The 23,798-nt window shown below is 37.7% G+C and overlaps 1 long non-coding RNA gene and 1 pseudogene across 1 annotated transcript in view; both read left to right on the forward strand.

The window, feature by feature from the left end:
• Positions 1-23,798, forward strand: part of LOC143677589 (uncharacterized) — a 139,447-nt gene that overhangs the window by 103,497 nt on the left and 12,152 nt on the right. The gene's annotated exons all lie outside the window — the stretch shown is intronic.
• On the forward strand, positions 6,693-7,102 carry LOC143676283 (histone H3.3A-like; annotated as a pseudogene).

The raw sequence follows: 23,798 nt of genomic DNA on the forward strand, positions 1-23,798 counted from the left end.
ATTTTCCACCCTCCACCTTTATTTTATACTTGTTACAAATTATATCATTATACTTGTATGTCTGAAACCATAGATGTTTCATTACTTTTTATGCATTTGCATTTTAGAATCTGTAAGAAATAAAAAGTGGAGCTTCATACTAAAAAATCCAAAACAATAGTACTGGTATTTATAATTACCCATATGGCTATCTTTTTCAGTCATCTTTATTTCTTCTGCTACTTCAGTCTACTATATCCTTTCTTTTCAGTCTGAAGGGCTCCTTTTAGCATTAGCTGTAGTGCAGGTCTAGTGGTGATGACTTCCCTCAGCTTTTATTTATATGAGAATGCCTTAATCTCCTCAGTTTTGAAGTTTATATCACTGGTTATAAAATTCTTGGCTGGCAATTGTTTTCTTTCAGCACTTTAAATATTTCATCCCATTGCCTTTTTGCCTCTAAGGTTTCTACTGAGAAATCAGCACATAATCTTATTGTAACTCCCAGTCCATGACACATTGCTTTTTTCTTGCAGCTTTCAGAACATTCATTTTGTCCTGAGAACTCAACAGTTTACTATTGTTTAGGTATGGTTCTCTTTGAGTTTATTCACTTCGGGTTCATTGGGCTTCTTGAATGTGCACATTTATATCTTTCTCCCTTCCTTCCCTCTTTCCTTATTTTCCTCCCATTCTGGGACTCTCATGATATGTATGTTGGTACATTTGGTGTCCCACAGATCTCTCAGGCATTGTTTTCTTTTTCTAATTCTTTTTTCTCTATGCACCTCAGTCTGAATCATTTCAATTGTCATGTCTTTGAGATCTTATTCTTACTTTTCTTGGCTCCATTATGTGTTTGAAACCCTCTTAGGGTTCTCATTTCATTTACTTTGGTCTTCAATGCCAGTATTGCTGTTTGGTTTCTTTGAAAAATGTCCATCTCTTTATCAAGAGTCTCACTTTGTTCATTCATTGTTTTCCTGATATCCTTTTGCTCTTTCTCTGTGTTTTCCTTTATCTCCTGGAGCAAATTGTGGAGCATATCTTTTTTAAGTCTTTGTCCAGGATGTCCAACATCCGGTCTGGACTGTGGCATTTCATCCCTGAGCTGTCTGTTTTTTAAGTTTATATCCAGCTAGTGATATGGCAGAGATTTCCTTGAGTGCCCAGAGCTAACAAAAACCAACAATCCAATGACAAAAATACTTTTTACAGTCTTTGAAATTGGCTCTGCATTGCCTGGTCCTCTCCTTCAGAGTTTTGTCCTCTTTTCAGGAAGTCAACCCTATTTGAATGTGGAATGCAGGGTCCTCTCTGTCTTTATGAACCTGTGTCTTGTCCTGGGTTTGTGCTTGCTGATGGCCTTAGAAATTCCTCTGTTTCCTGAATTTTAAAAAGCTCATTTTCTTCCTCTGTAATAGATTTTTCTCCTCTTCTTAGGTAGTCTACTTTATGATTTGAAGCCTGTAATCTTTGCAGTAGGCAGCTACTACTAGTTGTTTCTTATAATACTTTAGCTATATGTAAAATGTTTTTGCCTATAGGGCAAGTTCTGGGCTAGTAAGTTCTGTGAGGGCAAGCTTGAGAGGAGTTTCCCGGTTCAGTGTTTTGTGCTGCCACCTGATAGATCACATTGACATAGAGGCACCCCAGGATGAACATAGGAAATGCACTGCTCCCTCTGGAATAGGGCCAGGGATCTACAATAAGAACTATTCTAGGGAGGGGTTGGAGGAGGTATCAGCAAGGGCATCATAAGCTTCTACAGTTTTGAAAGCTGCATTTTCTTGATTTGGTACTTGTGTACTTATTCCAGCCTTTTAACTGTTTTCTGGAGTATTGAAGAAGATGGCTCTGTCAGTTTTTACTAGTTTTTCAAAGATTCTGTGGGAGCAGGTCACCCTGGATTGTCTTACATGGCCATCTTGGACAACTGGAAGTGTGATGCACTGTATTTTGAAAGAGAGTGGACATCTGTACACTAGGGTTGCATTAGCAAACAAGCATCTAGTTGCTGACTCTAGCCTTTGGACATAAATTGTTTTGGACTGAACAGTCTTTTGAAATCAGTTTCTACCATTTAAAACTCAGGAGAATTATACAAGATTTTATATATTTATGGTTTATGGTGAGATATCCCCAATGACAGTGCACGGACTACATCTGTACATGGTGACCATCAGCACACCTTCAATGTGGCTGTCTGCACATGCTCAGTCATGGTGTCATCTGGTGGCTGTCTGCACATGCTCAGTCATGGTGTCTGAGCATCTGGTGGCTGTCTGCACATGCTCAGTCATGATGTCATCTGGTGGCTGTCTGCACATGTTCAGTCATGGCTGTCATCATTTGGCTGTCCGCATGTGCTTAGTCCTGAATGTCATCTGATGCTTGCCCGCACGTGCTCAGTTGTGGCTGTTAGCTGATGGTTGTCTGCATGTGCTCAGTCATGGCTGCCCTCTTTGGTGGCTGTCTGTATATGTTCAATCATGGCTGTCATCTGAGCTGTCTGTACATGCTCAGTCGTGGCTGTCATCAGATGGCTGTCTGCACATGCTCAGTCCTGGCTGTCCTCTTTGGAAGGCCGGTGCTCTGGTTTATATAGACATACCCACTCCCCTGTACTCAGTGATGTTGCCTGCCTGATCTCGTGGGTATTGGAATTTGGATCTCCTGCTCTGGATTCCTCCAAGGCTATTATTTGCATTCAGAGTTTATTCCCAATTTCTATCTAAAATGAGCATAAAATGTATTAAGTACAGTGAAAAGTAAATTATTTGATTAGAACAATACTCTTCATGCTTTTTAGGATCCTGTGAATCATGTATAAGTGATTAATTCACTCTAAGTAAGTGTAGCTTTGTCTGTTAATCGTCAATAGTATGAAAGCTAACCTGGAGTCTTTCAGTAGTGGCTGGAACATACTTTGAGAACACTTGGATTCACATGTTTCAGCTCGTCTTTTAGATTATTTCAAGTTATTACAGATTTTTTTTTTCTGGGGTAATTGGCCAGTACCTTATCATGCTATAGGTGTAATGGTTATCGTGAAAAAATCTAATGGCATATCCAGTGAATTATCTGAAAATACGTAAAAATTATGGTACTAAGTTGACCTGAAGCTTGATAAATAATTTACAATCAATATTGTATTCGTATGGTTGCTTATAATTTAAAAAGCATCTTTTCAGGGAGTAAAGGGTAGTTCAGTGGTAGAATTTTTGTCGGCCATGTGGGAGACCTAAGTTTGATTCATGGCCCATCCGCTTCCCAGAGCAAACCAACAAGAAAAACAAACAAAAAAATTCAACAAACAGTGCTGCAATAATGGGATTCTCACATGGAAAATAATGAAATGTGAACCCTGCCATGCAGCATACAAAACAAAACATCTTTTCAGTCTTTAGCTTGCATGTTTATGATAAGCTATTGGTGAGGTAGCTGGAAGCTAAAACTCAGAAGCTGAGCAGAATGAAAATGATATTAATCAAAACAGTCATAATAATGATAAAGATAATAGTTACCACTTGTTAAGAAGTCTTTATGGGTCAGGCCCTTGCTAAATACTTTACATGCAATATCCTATTTACTCATCAGAATAGCCCAGAGAAGTAGACATCGATATTTTTGTTTCCTAAATGAGGAGACTGAAGTTCATAAACTTTAAGCAGTTTGCTATAGATCACTCATAAGTAAGCAGCAGAGTAGAATTCAGCCTTAGGCTCGTCTGACTTTAATGTCACCACCGTGAGTTTCCTGATTTGTACCTCTAAAAAATGACATATAAGATTGATACTCAAGTCTTCTAATTCTGGATTCATTGTCTTTTGGACTGTAGCAAGCTTTTCTCTAAAAGTACATTATTTTTGAAAGGTTTAATAAACTGTCTTTATTGGGAGATTATGAATCTATTCACATACATCTCATGTTACAAATGAGCAATACCAATTGTCATTTAGCTAGCAGTAAGCTGAAATTTCCCAAGTATTATTAAATCAGTTGCTTCAAAAGATAAAATAATAACATGAGTGGATAAAAGTAAATGTATCTTATGTAACACATTTTTTTTTCTGCTTAATTAGTTTTCTTCTCTTTAATTAATAATCCTTTCTGAGGCATCATACTTGCTTCTTTTTGATGAATATGCAATGACTTTTCTCCAGTATGCCCACATCGGGTTTGAAGAAAAGTAATGGCCTATGTGTCAAATAATCTTTCTTTTTTATTATTATTCTTAATTAAAGCCATTTAACCTGACCTCAGACCTGCTGTGACTTACAAGAGACTGGCTGTGCATTCTAACACTTTGGATTAGCCCTACAGTATGATTGCAAAGCTCATGTTGGCTGGAAAGTTAATGATGGATACTTCTCATTTCCCAAGAGAAGGAAAAATGGAGCAATTGTTCTTTGAGGCACCTTAAATACACACACAGCACTGACTAAGGGCTTCACTCTGTTTACATTGATATTAGTTTGGAGACAGCTGAAGTTTTCTAACCCCTGATTTCAGGTTTGAACTCATGCGACTTGAGCTTCAACTACAAGATTAAGAATAATATTTATGAAAACGCCATGATTCAATTTACGTGTTATTCTCTCATTTTTTCCGGTGAGCTCCACATAGCAACACAAATCAATACAAAGCTTGGAGTGAATTGTTTTGCTGTTTTTGGAAACATAGTATGAAATGATCACCATATTCTTCAAAATGAGATTTCGGGTTATGTTCCTTAATGAGAATGTTCAGTTTGTTTCTGTCTCTGATTCTAATGAATTTCTCTATTAGATTGAATTAACATTTGTGTTCTCCTCAGTTTACAGAGGGCTTGCACTGACATTTTTCCCTTTGATTCTCTTAAAAGTTCTGGGCGTTAAGCGATCCCAGTTTTACATATAAAGAACTGTGGCTCCACAAAGTTAAATGACTTGCTTTCTGAATTATTATTAAGGCAGGGACTGAGACCTCAGGTTTTCTGGCTTGGGCTGTTGTAGGCTCTCATAATTTCTCATACTCTCCCTGTGTTCTATTGCATGTGCTCTCCCAAACCACCAGTCAGGGACTTTGATTTCTTTTCTCTTATCTTTGAACTCAGTCACAATTCCCTTAGAGGGATTACATGAACCCTTATTACATGAATAAGGGTTACATGAACTGAATGAATTGCTTTGTTCTCTAGATGATGATGTATAAATACCCTCATAAAATAAAAACAGGCCTTTAATGGGAAGAAGTGGGAAAGTTAAAGTTATATTATGAATGTATACTCCCTTAGGTTAGTCTTACAATGGACTTGGTAGTAGTTATGTATTTGTAATCAAATGACAACCAATTTTGGTTCTTAAAACTTCTTAAAATTCATTTTTGTATAAGATTCATACTTTTATTGCCCTGATAAATAATTTTTCTGTATGTGCAAGGAAATCATCAGGTAAAATTATTGTAAACTCTTGGACCTTGGTCTTCCATTAATTTATATGGCAGCATACAAATTGCTGTCTCTGATGATCTAAAGCAAGGCTCTCCAAGCTATGGCCCATGAGCCAAATCTAAGACCGCACCTGTTTTGTTATGCCTCTTGAGCTAGGAATGTTCTTTATACTTTTGAATGGTTGAAAATAAATCAGAAGAAGAAGAGTATGTTTTTAACAATGTTAGATTATTTTTGTCCTTACCGAAGAATGATATTTAAGCAGAGCTCTACATTAGCAAGACATACATTAATATTAATATCAGGAAAATAACATTCTAAATTTTATAGTGCATCCCTAGTTAATAACAACAGATGAAAAATAAGAGGAACCAATTGTGCCAGTTTGAAAGGATTAGGTACCCTAAAAAGCCATGTTTTAATCCTTATCCATCTTGTAGAGGCAGCCATTTCTTTTAATCCCTTTTCAGCACTGCAGGTTGGAAATTTAATTAGGTTATCTCCATGGAGATGCGGTGCACCCAATTGTGGCTATTAACCTCTGATTAGAGGGAGATGTGACTCTACCCATTCCAGGTGGGTCATGATTAGTTTACTGGAATCCTTTAAAGGAGGGAGCATTTTGGAAAAAGCTTTAGAGCCACGAGTGCCAGCTGAGCCCATGCAGCCAGAGACCTCTGGAAATGAAGAAGGAAAATGCCCCCAGGGGAGCGTTATGAAAGAAAAAGTCTGGAGAGAAAGGTTGCAGATGTTGCCTTGTTCTCCAAGTGCCTTTCCAGTTGGGAGAGCAACCCCGAATGTCATTGGCCTTCTTGAATCAAGGTATCTTTCCCTGGATGCCTTAGATTGGACATTTCTATAGACTTACTTTAATTTGGACATTTTCACAGTCTTAGAACTATAAACTTGTAATTTATTAAATTCCCCTTTTTAAAAGCCATTCCATTTCTGGTATATCACATTCCAGAAGCTTTCAAATTAGAACACCAATACTATTTATATATGCCCTTGAGCTGTGATGTTTCTTAAGTAATGGAGTCATGTTCAGGAAGTGATATTCAAAAATATAAATTCTTAAACATCATTTCTCTGTTAAGCAAGCCTCTTTCAGCTATTTCAGTTAGCAGTAATCCTTTAAAAAGGAATTCTCTGGGCACAGAGCAGTTTGGTCGATCCTTGGGGTGTCTTTGCTTGTTGGCTGCAGCTCTTAGTTGGAATTAGCTGAAGCGGCACATTGGTCAAAGAAGTGGCATAAGACTTCGGCTTTGGATAGAGGAAAATGGTCCAAACCAAGCAGATTACTCATAAATCCAGCGGTGAGAAAGCCCCCTGCAAACAGCTGGCCACCGAGGCCTCCCAGAAAAGAGCCCCCTCTACTGGCAGGGTGAAAAAGCCCCATCCTCACAGACCTGAACTGTGGGGTGTCAAGAGATACATCGCTGCCAGAAGTTGACTGAACTTCTGATCTGGAAGCTGCCTTTCCAGAGGTTGGTGAGGGAGAGTGTCCAGGATTTCAGAACTGACTTGAGGCTTCAGGGCATGACCATTGGTGCACTTGAGGAGGCTAATGAAGTGTACCTGGTGGGTTTATTTGAAGACACCAGTCTGTGTACCATCCACGCCAAGAGAGTCACCATCATGCCCAAAGACATCCAGTTGGCTCGCCAGATACGGGGAGAGAGAGCTTAAGAGAAGGCAGTTTTTATGGTGTTTTGTATTATTCTGTAAAACACTTTGGTTTAACTTGTGACTTTTTTGCAAGAAATTGTGTATAATATGTTGCATTTGTACTTCAGCCATGCCATCTTTCACTTAGGATGAATGCGCAGTGACTGTCCACAGACCTCAGTGATGTGAGCGCTGTTGCTCAGAAATGACAGGTTGCTAATATGTAGAAGGGGTGGGTGATGTTTCTTGCTTCTAATGATGCATGTTTCTGTATGTTAATGACTTGTTGGGTCGCTATTAAGGTACTAGAATTGATAAATGTGTACAGGGTCCTTCTGCAATAAAACTGGTTATGACTTGATCCAAGTGTTTAACAATTGGGGCTGTTAAGTCTGAGCATACATTACTGTGATAGAATGTGGGCTTTTTCAAGGGTGAAGATAAGTCTTAACCACAGTGTAACTTACAGCTTCCTTTAAAAAAAAAAAAAGTAAACCTGGCAGCTATAGAATACACTATGTGCATTTATAATAGCTATTTTATATATTGTAGTGTCAGCATTTTTAAATTAAATGTTTTGCATTCACATGTGGTGGGGAGTCTTGTCATTAAGGTGTGTGTAATTTTAGAGTCCAGTTGGTTTTCTCCTAAGTAGAAAATGCAATGCCGCATTATACCTTGAATAAGTCCTCATTCTGCCACATGTTAACTAACCCTCTAGCTGATAATGCAGACACTAATGGGGGGATATTATTTATAAGGGCTCTAGAATATACATGTTTTTCACACCAGCATCATCTGTTACTAATAATCTAAACTAAGTAGTGCAGCTTTTCATTGTGTTGTGGCTGGTCTCATAACTAGGTTGTTTTTTTTCCTCTACCAGGAGAAAACAATACTGAAGTTCTTTTCTTTGTGGAGTTTGTAATATAGTAACCCTTTGAGTAAACTTGGGAGAAGGGCACACAGCTCCAGCTGATTGAACTTTTGCAAATTTAAATGTCATATTAGGTTACATCTAGTATACTGTCCTGGGAAAATCACTTTTATAGAGATGGCCTTCAAAGTGGTTTTAAAATTTATCGTCTTCTATTGAAGTTTATAGGTCAATTATGTGTGTTGACTAAATTCACAAATAAACTTGTTTATCAAAAAAAAGGGATATGATAAAAATATTTTTTTCAAAAAAAATAATTCCACTCCTAAGAAAAGTATTCAACCATAAACTCCTCATTTGTGATGTTTTTATTTCTCCTGAATCTCTAACATTTCCAAATGCCATTAAATATATTATCTTCTGTTCTTTCTTGAAGGATTAATTTTCATAAAAGGATCATCATCATCATTCTTATCTGATTCAAAATCGACCCCTTTAGCTATTTGGCTCTAGGTCATGCATTTGATGAATGATTGGCTCAACCACCTTTGATCTGCTTTTGAAGTGGTGGGGAAAATGTCTTCTTTCACATCTGATTCATCCACCTCAATCACTTCTGTATAATTCTTAGTAGCAACAACTCAGGAGGGCTGTTGTCTTGTAGATTTACAGACATCTATAAGAGATGTGTTTCTAGATGATGTTGATATAGTGGCTTTTGAACTTTTGCTTCCAGTAGAAGTCTCCAGACCAGTGCCTTGTCTTCTGTGAGACCCTCCCCTCAATGCTGAATTCTGCTCTCTTCCTCAGCCTCTTCCTTTGCTGGCTGTGGCTGAGATGCTATCATCAGAGTTAGAAGCCATTGGTCCTGCCAAAATTATACTCATCAGGTCATCGGCACTGAAGGCAGAAACAGAGTCCTTTGCCTGAGAGCTGACGGCTCTGGCCCGTTTCATACCTCTGGACTGTTGTCATCTTCATTAGTATTTTTTTGTCTGCTCTTTCTGAAATGACGAATCTCTTCATTGATTTTATCTTCCAGGGCATCAATATGACGTTCTTTAAGAAATTGCTGTTTTGTTTTGTTTTTCCAACTGGTATTTAATTAATTCCTCTATGGCATCTTTCTCTTCCTTGTCCACAAATTCTTATACTGCTTCACCATGTGAAAATGATATCATATTCACATTGTAGTGCCCATAAATTCAATTTTATTGGGACACAGTGCACACTTGTGTTTAACACATTTAAACATCATCCATGGCTAGTTTTGTACAAACAGAGTTGAATAGTTGTGACATACTGTATGTCCCAAAAATAAAAAAATGAATATTTATTGGGTCTTTATGAGAAAATTTTTGCCCACCCCTTTGACCTAAAGGGGAGTTAAAGGAAAGTTTATCTGTATTGTTTCAAATATACTTTTCATTTCCTAAATGAACCTAACAATAGCCTCTTGGATTTTGGAGAGAAGCATGCAATTCACTGATCTATGGCAAGAATTGACTTGAAAATTCCAATCAGTGATAAATTATTGACCACTTCAAATTATTCCCTGGTTGACCTTCCATGATTCTTGATTTGGTGCTCTAAGAGATCCTCATTTGGATTAAGGCATTATCTCCCCCATTGACCCTACTGAGCTATACCGATTACTTATCAACATCCGTTAAGTGAGTGTTTCCCACATGTTTCTTATTGCAACTGATAGCAATGGTGTATTTGTATGAGAAAGTTTGTTAGATGTCTTTTTTCTTTGATAAGTATTTATTTTAAGATAAACTAAAGAAAATAATTAGACCATAAAACCCATAATTTCATGAATGATATGAGACTAAGTTATTTAATTAAAATGTGAACTATTACCTCTATCTCACCTTATACAAAATAACTCAGAATGGAGTAAGGACCCAAATATGAAAGCCAAAACTATCAAACTCCGAGAAGTTAATGTGGGGATGGATCTTCAGGACCTTGTATCAGGCAATGATTTCTTAGACTTTACATACAAAGCTCAAGCAACAAAAGAAAAAATAGATTTATGGGACTTCATCAAAATTAAAAACTTTTTGACTCCAGGGGCTTTATCATGGAAGTAAAATAACAACCTAAACAATAGAAGAAAATATTTGGAAACCACAAATCTGATAAAGGTCTAATATTCAGATTATATTAATAGATCCTTCAATTTAACAACAAAAATAAAAACGACCCAATTAAAAATGGGCAAAAGACCTGACTGAATAAACAGCTCGCTAAGAGAGATAACCAAATGGTCAAAAATCACATCAGACAATGCTCAGCATCATTAGCCATCAGGGAAAAGCAAATCAAAACCACAATAAGACACCATTTCACACCCACTAGAATGGCTTACTATGAACAGAAACAGGAAATTACAAGTGTGGGGAAGGATGTGGAGAAATGGATACACTCATCATTGCTGGTGGCAATGTAAAATGGTGTAGCTGCTGTGAAAGATGATTTGGCGGTTCTTCGGGAAGTTAAATATAGAATGACCACAGGAACTGGAAAGTCCACTACTAGGTATATGCCCCAAATAGATGAAGGTAGGGACTCAAACAGATACCTGTACACCAGTTTACATGATGGTATTATTCCCAATTGCCAAAATATGGAAGCAACCCAAATGTCCATCACCTGAGGAGTAGGTAAATAAAATGTGGTATATGCATACAATGGGATATTATTCAGCCATAAAAAGGATGAAGTTCTAATACATGTAACAAAAGATGTCCTGAATATGTCATGTTCAAGTGGAATAAACCAGACACAAAAGGATAAATATCGTATGATCTCAATGATATGAAATAATTAGAATAAGCAAACCAGAGTCAGAATCTAGAATATGGTTTACTGGGGGATGAGGGATTTAGGGGTTCTTCAAATGTGCAGAATTCCTATTTAGAACAATGGAAATGTTCTGGTAATGAATAGTAATGATGGTTACACATCATTGTGAATATAATTAATGACGTATTATATATTTGAATGTAGTTAGTGGAGGAAATGTTAGATCACATGTTGGTTATAGAATAAAAATTTTTAAATTCCATGCAACTGCACAAGACAACAGTAAATCCTAAATTAAACCATGGACTATAGTTAATAGTATAATTATAAAAATGTCCTTTCATCCATTGTAACAGATATAATACATTAATGCAATGTGTTAAAATAGGGTAGTATATGGGAATCTTGTATTTTATGGCATGATGGTTCTGTAAACCTACAACTTGTCTTATAAAAAAGTGAGCTGATAGAAAAAATGTGTATTAAAAGATAATATGTAAATCTGGTAAGTTTTGTGAAGTCAGTAAGCAAGTGGCCAAAGTTTGGAAATTCTGCATTAATAGCTTAAAGCAAAGTAGGTTATGAGTTTAGTTTGAAGACCTAGGGTACATCAGAAATGCACAGAGGTACGTTCTGACTGAAGAGATGAGAGGAGAAAAGGCTGGGCTGAAAGTCTCCTGGGTAGAAAGAGTAATTAGGGAGGTTCTTCAGAATTTGGACTAGGATTATTTGGAATAAGAAGGAAGTGATTCTCTTTCCTGTGCTCTTTAGAGTTGTCCAGTCTCAGATATTGTATGAAGGGGTCTTTACAGTATTTCTTTATACCTGATATATTTTATGGGAGAAATTTTTTTGTTTTCTTGATGCTTGCAGATTTCAGAAGTTTGGAAGGTATACTCTCATGATGTCTATTATTTGCATGCTCCTTTTCAATGTGGTATCGTGTTTTAATAGTATTGTGAATATGTAAAGCCTGGTTCATGTTCTTGAAAACTATGATTTTAATAGATGCGTAGGGTTCCATCACAGGGATGAGAAATAGTTAATTAACCATTTCCCTATTCTCAAATTTTGGATTTTTTTGTTGTGTTTTTGTTTTGCTGTTATATATAACACTAGGATAAACAGCCTTGAACTTTGCTTACATTTCTAGTACTTTCCTTAGGGATAGATTTTGACAGATGGGATCTCTGGATTAAAGGGTATGTATATATTTTTAAGAATCCATATGGAATGTCAGTTTGCCCTCAGAAAGGTTGTACAAATTTACATTTCCATTGGGTATGTATATGGATGCCTTATTGGTTTGTTTGTTCTTTCATTCACTTATTTTTACATTTTCATTTACATTCTTATATCTGCCTCAAGTTGTGTATTTTTTATTTTTTTTTTTGCATGGCTGGCACCAGGAATCGAACCTGGGTCTCTGCATGGCAGGTGAGAACTCTGCCACTGAGCCACTGTGGCCTGCCCTATAATTTTATTTTGATATAGGACTGGCATATTTCTTGCGAATATCCTATTACAAAGATCTACCAGTCCGTTGCTATCATAAATGGGATCTTTATTATATTATTTCCCCTAGTGCTTTTGCTGATGTGCTAAGAAAATAGTTGTTTTTGTGTGTTTTGTGTGTGGGTGAACTCTTAATAATTGTGACAGTATTTCAGTTGATTCTCTCAGTTTGCATTTAGGCACTGGAGAGGTTACAGCATTACATAGAACCTGGAATGGACTAGGAAATTACTACAGTCCCTTGCTTCTTTTAGATCTTTGGAGTGCAAATCCTCAGCTTTCCTCACTGTGTGAAGTGAAGAAGCAAGCAAAAGCCTCTGTTGTGTTTGGTCCCTTCTTACCTGAGCCAAAAAACAAAAGCTAGAAAGTAAGATGCTGAGATCTAATTTGAGTGACTACAGCTGAATAAATATGCAATTCTGAATGCTTCCTTTCAAGAGTAGGACTTTTAGTAGGATTTTATTTGGTGTTACTTGTCAAATTTATTAAAAACGAGAAAAAGATTTTTCTTAGGAAATAGTCAAATTGTATTCAGCACTACATAGAACCTGGAATGGGCTAGGAAATTACTACAGTCCCTTGCTTCTTTTAGCTAAAAACAGAATTTATGTTTTAATTTAGTTTTTTAGCCTTTCTGTGGAATTGTTTAACATGAGTGTTAAGGCCAATGGTATAATAAACTGTCACTGATTCCTCGTTTCTAATTTTTTTTTCATTTAGCAATGTCCATTGGCTTTCAAGTAAGTTGGTTTTTAGAGGATTGAATTTGGTTGCTTATAGCTTTAATAAAATGATGCCATTATAAAGGGAAATTGTCACTTTTAGGGGCTATCAGTTTTATGCTGTCGAGATCCTGGCATCTCAGCAGAGAATTAGGTGTTTATGTACGGGTGAAAGCAGAGTAAATGAATATGAAGCCTACTGCCTTTATGTTTTCAAAGCTTTCTCCATATTTGTCTTGTAAAAACCACTGAGAAGCTGTGTGCTTAATACTTTGCTTTGCTTATTTCTTCCAAATCCTCTTATGTCAACTCTGGGAACAAAAGGATCCAAGTTAATGTCCTTGGAAAAAATATAATGGGCAAAGAATCTCAAATTGTCATTTATTAGGGGCTTTAAAAGTCAAGATCAATATTATTTTTTAAGGGAACAAACTATAATTATGTGCATGCATTAATAGTGCACATCTGTTGTTTTTACTGTGCAGTGCACTTCCCTTTCTTCAGAATTAGGACCTAATCTTGCTTTGCAGTGTAGCCCCTCACTCACTTTTTCACTGCATCTCTGAGTTGGATTTCAGTGAGTCCTGGGGTACTCTGGCTCTTGGAGTGGATTTGTAATCCAGACCTGCTCCTTTACCTCTACCCCTTGACCCTACTGACCTCATGAGGACTCACTCAGGAATAGGACATGAACCAAGCAAGACCAGTAATTGTAGATCTCAGGACTCGTCCTCAGTCTTTTGGGAAAAGGCCCTTGCTTTCCTCTGGCTAAATGAATATGGCTGGAATTTTGACACTGTTTGAGCTACCATTTGTAGAGAAGATACCAGAGAAAGGAAGCTAGAGAGACAATCTCCTGAGGACCTGCCTTAAGCCCCCAAATCCAGCTGTGGCTCTAGTAAGCTCTGCTATGGATGACAGAATTATATTGGCCAATATATTGCCTCTTCTCCTACCCCCAATTCAGTTTAGGATTTTAGGTAGTATTTTGGTCAGCTGTAAACAATCCTGATAAATCTGTCATTCTCCCCCTTGTTTCAAATACACTGGCTCTTTGCTGTCCCTTACTCATAACATGCACTTCATTTGCATTTTCTAAGCTTTCTACCTGGAAAGCTTTCCCATTCCCTTTGTCTCTTGTCATCACCCCTTCAAGTCTTAGCTCAGTTTTCTACTTCTCAACAAGGCCTTCCAGGGTTCCCCTGTATAAAATGGGAGCATACACATCGCCCTGTAACACCTCCCCCCACCCTGAGGCTGCCTTCTAGTATACCAAATACCTTATTTATTTGTACATCATCAGTCTCTCCCCAGCTCTGCTGGAATATATATGAGATTCCTGGGAGAAGAGATTTTTGACTGTTTTACTTTCTGTGATATCTCTAGCCTCTTTAGTGGTGCTGGAAAGAGTGGATGCTTATGAATATTTGTTGAATGAATGAACATGAAACTGTATAAAAATGGTAGTTATTTCTCTGGAGATTGCATATTAATTACAGAGGGAAAAATAGTGATCTTTATCTCAGTATCCGTCCCAGGTATGGATCCAGTTATCCATCCCAGTGGAATAAATGGAAGGACACCATCTTAACAAAATGATCAGAGTCAGTAGCATCAAGGATGGGACTAATCAATACCATGGGATAAGTGAGAAGGACACAGCATCACTTCTGCATTATCTTGCCACAAATGAAGGGATACATAAGAAAACAACAGAGAAACTCAAGATAAGGAATATATCGACCAAGCAGCTGGCTTGTATTCTTCAAAAATATCAATGTTAGAATAAGAAAGGCTGAGGACCTTTGTGGAATAAAGGAAACTAAAGAGACATGGCCATCAAATGTAATGTGTGATCGTCAACAGGATGGCCAGTATTGGGACAAATGACAGAATTTGAATATGGTCTATGAATTAATAACAGTAGTATACCAAAGTCAACTTTCCTGAATTTGATAATGATATGGTAATTATATAAGATAATGTCCTTGTTCTTAGGAAATGCCCCTGAAGTGTGTAGGCATAAAGCCTCTCAATGTCTACAGCTTTCCAAAATGTCTGCATTATCTATACCCAGATGTATATGCATAACCCTATCTATATCTCTATCCCATCATTTATCTCTTTATATCATTTGTCATCTGCATTTACCTATATCAGTATTGAGAAAGGAAATGTGGCAAAATATTAACAGAGAATTTCAATGAAAGGTAAATGTGGGTTCATCATAAATGAAAAAAATACAGATAAATTGCAAATGTTATTAGTAGCATGATATTACCAATATTTAGCCATTTTTGATATAAAAATGATAATTTCAGGTGGTTCATCTAATACTCTCACAACTTTTCATTTTTTTAATGAAAATTAAAAACAAAAAGAAAGCAAACATAGTAGATATGACTGGACAATCTTTACTAATAATGTATTTATGTGGAACCATTTTTTTCCCCAGTAATTCAAATTCATATCAGCTTACATCTTGTGTATTTGCTGAGGGGAAGAAATTTAAAAAATATAAAGTTGCCAGTGAATGGTTTCTCAGTCTGTTCTGATAATTTTGTCTTCCTTGATAGTCATTTATAATCTGTGACTGGCTCAAAAGTCTGTGTTGTCTAACAGCCCAGAGCTCTGCTGCCTGGGTTCTGGTTCCTTCCAAAGATGTCTGCTGGGACTGGCTTGTGTGGACAACATTCTCTCCCTCTTTTTCCCTTCTCCATCCAGTCTCCTAAGCAATGGTGGCTAGGTAGGGAAAGGGGGTGGGAGTGGCTGGTGTGGGGTGGGTGGGGAGGGAGATTCCTAGTCTCTGTAATCACTTGCTTCTCTGGCTGGTGCTAGAGATATGACCATGATTTCAGCAAAATTTGCTTGCTGTGTTTTCAGGTGTCTACTGTGAGCTTCTCCTGCCTTGGTGTTCTCATTGCAGCAATCTTTTGTCTCAGTGACTATCAGGAGGAGACTTACATCTTTTCTTGCCTTCTTACTAGCTTATCTTTGACTAAGATTCTCTTTGATTTCTTGCAAACTTTAGGAGGGCAGAACCTTGCACTGTGCATAGGACTCATAAAAATTTAATAAAGGTATGTGGTTACAGAACATAATCAGTTATATCAGGACGTGAATAACCAGCAGCACAGTGAGATGGTGGGGACCCCTGGATCATGGATCAATGCACATCACTTAATTTTGAGTCCCTCTGAAGAGGGTGAGTGTAGCATGTATACACTATATGGGGCAAATTAACAAGGACATAATTGGTGAATGGCATGGAGGGTTTTAAAGAGGAAATTCAATCTTTCTTCTCATATTTCTCTGAATGATGTACGTATCAGTGCACCAGTCTTAGTTATGGGGAATGTGGCACTCAGACCCCATTCAGATATGCCTCCATCAAATCCACTTTAGGATGACTTAATTTAGTAAAGAATTCCTTAGGCTGGGTATGTGAATGTATGTGCTGATACACAAAAGCCAAGGGGAAGTCTGTTCTAGAAGTTACCACAGGTCTATGATGAAACTGACTCCTGTTCCTGCTGCTGCTACTACTTTTGTGACTCCTGATGGCTATGCACTGAGTTTAAGAGAGTGGCAGGCACTCCTTTAAGCAGCTTAACTTGGGTTAATTAGTCCTCCAGTCAACAACACAAATTTGTGAAATAGGCATGGTTATTTTTATTTTTATAGATAGGAAATAGATTTAGGGAGGTAAGGTTACTTTACATTCTAGAATGTTTTTTTTTTACATGGGCAGGCACTGGGAATCGAACCTGGGTCCCCGGCATGGCAGGTACAAACTCTGCCACTGAGCCACCATTACCTGCCCACTAGAGTGGGGTTTTGACTCTAATTTCAGTAGATTCCAAGTCTGTTTCTTTTAAGCTCTATCTCAAAATATGCAAAGTATGTTTAATAAAAGAATGAAGGTGTCCCATGGGTGAAAGCCCAGGGTGCACACTTTAGTCTGCCTTAATGTCATCCCAGAGTTTGTTTAAAAGGGAGGTTCTTAACCTCTGGTCATCACGACTCAGTGTATGTACCAGAGACAGTAATTTTTTTTAAGTACCCTAGATGATTCTGATATCCTAACTGCCCAAGCAAGTTAGCTAGACTTAGCCCAATAAAGTAATTGAATTGTTTATTCTAAGTGAACGTGTGAATTCTAATTTCTTTTGTGATAAACTGTTGTGGGACTTTCCTTGAAAGAAGTTCAGAGTCTAATTACAAGGCAGTTTTATCAACAAGCACTGCTTTATACTTCTTTTGTGAGTGACTTGGATAGTATTTGAATAATGATAGGAACAATACATGCTTTCTAGTTGGTTGATTGGTAATTTCATATGGAAAAAAAATGTATCATCTGGAAAAGGGGCATTAGCATGTAGTATTATCTTGGTGCATGATGATTGTTCAGAGATAAAGACAGAAAGATAATGCATGGCCAAGGAGAATGGAGGGATTCTTAGCAATAACATTTGGAAAGTCTTTAACTATCCTGAGATGTGAGTCATTAAGACTGGTGATTTGAAGATATCCAGCTGCTACTACATATTAGTACTCTCTTTCTCAATTTTGGTTTCATTTTATTTTTTCCTGTGACAGACGACACTTAACTTTGGTTAGCAGAAAGTAGTTGATACCTTATTTTAAAAGGCATAGCTGAAAACACAAGACCACCTTCTTACAATGATCCATTGACCTCCATCCCTGTTTTAGTTTTCCAGCTGCTAAAACAAATGCAATAGCAATGGGTTGACTTAAACAGTGGGAATTTATTGGTTTACAGTTTTGAGGCTAGGATATGTCCAAAATTAGCAGGATCACTGACTGCTGATGATCCTTGGTCCTTGGCTTTTCTTTCACACAGCAGTGCCCGAGGTGGCATCTTCTCCTTTCTCTTCTGGGTTCTGTTGACCCCCAGCTCTGGCTCTTTCCCATAGCTTCTCTTGTTCTCTGTCTGAATTTCATTGTGCTTTCAATGGACTCTAGTAATCCAGGTTAAAGCCCAAGCTAACTCAGTTAGGCCACACCTTAGCTCAAGTAGCATTGTCAATAAATCCTATTGACAGTGGGTTCACACCTATGGAACCAGGGGTTGGGACCCGAACATACCTTTTGTGGGAGATCTGATTCAATTTCCCACAGTCCCTTTGTCTTGCTTTGTGCTTTATAAAGTTCCCTGTGTATGTTGCCAGTGACATCTATTTTTTAACTTCTTTACAGTCATTTTACTTCTTTATAATTAAAACCTAGCCTAAGTCTTATTTTTTGTAATCTTCACAAAGATCTCATTTTAGCCAACCTATTACTTGAGCAGTTTTCTAATGTTCATTTTTATTATCTTCCTGAGTTTTCTCAGGGTTTAGAACCAATTATTGGATAGTTCTAATACATATCTCAAAGAAGTTCCTCTGTGGTCCTTCACTAAATTAAAAAAAAAAGAATGTCTTGACAGTTCCTTCCTATGAATTGCCCCTATTGGAATTAGGGATTTGTCCAGAGCATGGCAAAATTGGATCTGAAAACACTGACTGGTTTCTCTAGAAGATTTTGTGGAAATTGTTCCTGTCATGATAATAACTGATGAAAATAATTGCTAATATATATTGAGTGCTTACTGTGGGTCAGGCATTGCACTTAACATTGTACACACATTATGTCCTTTAGTCCTCATACCGATGTGCTGAGCTTAGTACTATTATTAACATCATTTTCTGGATGAGGAATCTGAGGTACAAAGAACTTTAGATACTTTCCCAAAGGTACAAAGGTATTATATAGTATAGCCAAAATTTCATTGCACATAGTTGCTTTGGACATATCCTTTGTTACTTCTCTGGTTTGTTTTTTTTGTAATTATCTAAATATCACCTTTGGAATTTTAACTCATATATAAACACTCCCTCTGATTATTTAATATTGTATGAGACTGCGATAATTTTTGTTCATGTCTACAAGGTGATTTTCTGTTATGTTAGCTTGGAAACCAGTTTTTTGGGGGGAGCCCATTATATATACAACCCCCCAAAGTTAACTCTTTCAAAGGGTTGTTCCCGGAGTGTTGACAAATGATTTTGTGTGGCTGGGTTTCAGTCTTTTGAGTGTGCCAAATGTTATCAGCATTTGATTGATTAAATATGTTACTTGCAAAGTGTTTTATTAGGTTTGCAAAGTCTAATACATAGCCTGCTCTCCTGTTTCTGATAGCTGTGGGCCGTTGTGGAAACTTTTAATACATGGAGTGTCTTCTCTTTGCTGATAGATGTTTCTATAAAAAATGGATAAGGTGATGAGATCAGAATCAGCGGTTTCTTATGCAGAACCAGTGCTTGAGATGCATGCTAACGCCTAGCTGTGCATTTCATTAACTTGCCTAGCAGTTGGAGATCTGCATACTGACTTTGAGAGTATTTCATTACTTTATTTTTCTGAGGGAGGCTGTACATTTGCCGAAGTACTGACAAGATGTGTGTCTCTATAACTCAACTAGTTTTATATTATGATCAATATGAAAGATTGCCTCTGATTACCTGGGGACACCATGAAACTGTTAGATATATTAGGTTTCTGATATATTTTCTGATTGATTGAATCCTGTAAGATTTCACAAAAGGAGGTTCATTGAAGAACATTTTTAAATGCTATCTCTTCTCATGCAGCTCTTTCCTTTAAAAATCTTTGTCCAATGTTCACAACAGTTTAAAAGAAAAGACAATTGTCCCCATTTTACAGATGATAAAATATAGAGGAAAAAACAGAAGTGGTCTGTATTTGTTTTCTATTGCTGCTGTAACAAACTACTGCAAACTTAGTGGCTTAAGATAAATTTATTTTTTATCTTACACTTCTGTAGTTCAGAAGTCCGACATGGTTCTCACTGGGCTAAAATCAAAGCATTAGCAGGCTGCATTCCTGCTAGAGGCTCCAGGGAAGGATCTCTTTCCTTACCTTTCCAGCTTCTAGAGGTTTTCCATTTTCCTTGGCTCTTGGCCCCCTCCCTCCGTATTCAAAGCCAGCCGCAGCAGCCAGTTCCATTCATGTTTGGAATCTTTTCTCCTTTCATTTCATCTCTTTAACCCAGTTAGGAAAGGTTCCCCTATTTAAGGTCTCCTGTGAATAGACTGGGCTCACCTACATAACCCAGGGTAATTTCCGTATCCTGAGGTACTTAACTTTACAAATATCTGCTGTATCCTTTTGCCATGCAACCTAACGCATTCGCAGATTCTGGGGATTAGGTTGTAGACATCTTTGCAGGAGGGTGGAACATTATTCTGTCTACTTCCTACTCTCTAATGTTATGACACATGATTGAAAGAGGCCACCTTGTAGCTAAGTATTAGTTTTATGCTTTTAGTTATGAAATTATATACTCTGACGTGGACTTTCTGAAATGTAAAATAATTCATAATTATTTAAATGTACTGCAATGAAGTAGATTTCAGGAAATGGCGGAAATGAAATAGGGAGACTCTTATTAATAAATTTCCTCAAACTCTGGAGTCGGTTCCTCAGGGTTAGACTTGAGAGAAGTTGTCTTTGGTGGTTTAAACTTGCTTTGTACATTTGCCATAGCTCCCAGATAAAACTGTAAGTGCCTTGAAGGAGCTAAATCCGACATGCCTTCTGTTCCTCAAAGGGTTTTGCATGGTGCCCATCCCATGGATTCTTGTTCATTTGTTGATTGCTGTTAAAGAACTGTTTGGTTACTCAGTAACTCTAAAAGGGCTGATCCAGGAAACACTGGGAAGAGGCTGATCGTTTTCCTACTTCACCCTCTTTCTTCCTCTTCACTTCACTATGTCACAGTGTTCCATCTCCTTTCCTTTGGAAGGGTGAGGAGTATCTGTTCTCTTTTTCTTAGTCCCTACCATAAGCTGTTAATACTGTTAAATGCTTGATTCATGGTGACTGGCAAAATGTGCTTGTTTGCATTGTAAAACTGATGAAAACCATCGAAGAGAGAGGTGATAGAATTTTAAATGCAACAGTAAGTGGAAGAGGGATTTCTTAACAATAACGCTTTCCTGGAGTTCACACTGCTTTTCTATTTTGCTCACACTGAAAGATGGCTCTGTCTCTGCATGTGCAGTGATGGGGTAGAAGTGATGTGACATCTTTTAGCAAAAGCCTTGAATATACAAACTGATTGATTAGTTGGATAATTTATCTATTTTCGTTTCCTAGGTTAACTGATTGATTAGTTGGATAATTTATTTGTTTACATTTCTGTCTCTTTGAGGATGGAATTTAAAATTTTTTCTTATCAAAGAGTATGTGCTGAGAAATGAATACCTGATAATGCAGGCGAAGAAGACATGCTTAATATTAATACTGTTTATATACTTTCTGTGACCAACAATTGGATTTGACATTATGGTAACTGAAACAAAACAGAATCATGAGAAATCACCAATCTCTCTGTCAACACTAGGTCAGCTACAGACTTTTCCAGGATTTCTGCATAATTTTTCTGGGGTCTCTTACCGACTTGGAATATTAAGCAGAGAATACGATGTACATAATATCCAAGATATTTAAAAAACTCATATTTATGGAATTCCTGATTCCACTTATGTGGTTCAGGTTCGTGAAATAAGAGATAAATATATATTCCTAAACTGTTTCGGACAAACAGAACACAGATGCTAGTGTGGCCATAAGTAGCAAGGAGAGAGAAAACGGAATTATTCAGGCCAGGGGAATGACAACAGTTGGTCTGCCCACTAGTGGATAAAAGCACAGTCTTATTTGAGAAACAAAAAAACAAAAAGCACTCGTTGCTGCCCAGATGGCCAGCTTTCGTTGCCGTCATTCAGTAGTGGCTGACAGAGGGTGATGGGGGTTAGGAGGGACCTCCCAGCGTCAGGCATTGGATTGAAAATGACAGAAGCTCTCCCAGGGCTACAGGTGTGTCAGGGGCCACTTTCTTTGGCAGAAGCTACAGGCAAATTTCTTGAATTGATACTTAGAAAGATATATTTAGAGACAGTTACAACGAAAGGAGAGAAAAAGGACATCAAGGGGATAAAAGTGGAAATCGATTCACGCTTTGTCTAACTTTATATTACAAGGACTGAGTGTAACTCCCTTTTTTTTTTTTAACTTTTTGATTATTTAGGGGAGGCAGTACCAGACAATTTCTTGTAAGTGATCTGAGCTCTGTGTGTGTTTTATTTGTGTGCTTTGTATGGGTGAATATAGCATAGGAGCCATGAAGATTTTAAGAGAAGAGTGATGTTTGGCATATACTTAGCCCCATTCTCTTCATTTCTTGATCTCCAACTCACTCCTTGATCCACTCTTATCTGACATCTGATCCTTCAGTCCATTTAAAAATTGCTGATAACTTGCATGTCATTAAGTCTAATGACTTGCAATGTCTAAGACTAATGACATGCAAGTCCTAAACTTATGTAACCTCTCAGGCTCACTTCAGAATAGCCCTTTCTGTATTCCCCTCTCAGTTAGTGGCATTGTCATTCATTCTCTTATGCAAGTTGGAAACTTAGGGGCCATTCTTGATGATTTTCTCTTCCTCTCCTTCCATATTCAATTCATCAGCAAATTATTTCTTGCCTTGGTTCACTTCTCTCCATCTCCATGGCCATCACCCTACTCCAGCATGTCATCATTTCTTACGTAGTTTGGTGTAGTTCTGGTTTTCTGAACTTCTAGATTTGCACAGCCACTCCTAATTTGCTCTAAACCTTCCCCACACAACAGCCAGAAATACACATCTGATGATAACATCATTTCAAAGTGAAACACCTAACATGGTCTTTGTACTGGTTTGAAACTGCCTAGAAAAGCCATGTCCTTCTAATCCAATCTATTGTTTGGGTAGGACCTTTGGATTAGGTTGTTTCATGGAGATGTGACCCCCATCCCATTAACTGGGTCTTAATCTGTTTACTGGAGTCCTTTAAGGGAAACATTTTTGAGAAATCACGGATGCTTGGTGAACAGACACAGAGAGCAGATAGATGAAGCCAGGGCACAGGTGTCTAGACCATGGTGCCTGGAGAGATGCCAGAGGCTGAGAGAGTCATTTTAAGCCAGAAGCTAGGAGAGATAGGTAGCAGATTTCACCATGTGCCTTTCCATGTGGCAGAGAAACCTGACATGACCGGCCTTTCTTAAGTGAAGGTATTCTCTTGCTGATGCCTTAATTTGGACATTTTCATGGCCTTAGACCTGTAAATTTGCAACCTAAATAAATCTCCTTTGTAAAAGCGAATCCATTTCTGGTATATTGCATTCTAGCAGCATTAGCAAACTGAAGCAGTCTTCAAGGCTCTGTGTGCTTTGTCCTGCCCCCTTCTCCTGCATCATCTCATGCTCCATGTTCTTTGCACTCTCTATATACTGACCTTCTTTCAAGGTTTCCTGAAACCTTCCAGCTTGCCAAAGGGCCTTTGCACATGCTGTCTTTGCAGACTGCAAACTGTTATCTCTTTGGCTTCACCTGGTTAAAACTCCATTTGTCCTTCAAATTTCAACATGAACGTTGCTTCTTCTGGGAAGCCCTCTCTGACTTTCCTTATTAGGTTCCTGTTTTCTTATATCTCTACATTGCTGCATGACCCTCTCCTATTAATGTCTGTCTTCTTGCTAGACTGTAAGCTCTATGAGAGTAGGGACTGTGCCTGGTTTTACTCCTGACACAACATATGTGCTCAACTGATATTGTTGAATGAATGAAATCCTACTTCTTGTATGAAGTCTTTGTTATCTCTTCATGCCTGATGAAGTTCTCCCTTCTCAACTCCTCTACCATTCATCACTTATA

The sequence above is a fragment of the Tamandua tetradactyla genome, chromosome 3, assembly GCF_023851605.1.
Source record: "Tamandua tetradactyla isolate mTamTet1 chromosome 3, mTamTet1.pri, whole genome shotgun sequence".
Taxonomy (NCBI): domain Eukaryota; kingdom Metazoa; phylum Chordata; class Mammalia; order Pilosa; family Myrmecophagidae; genus Tamandua; species Tamandua tetradactyla.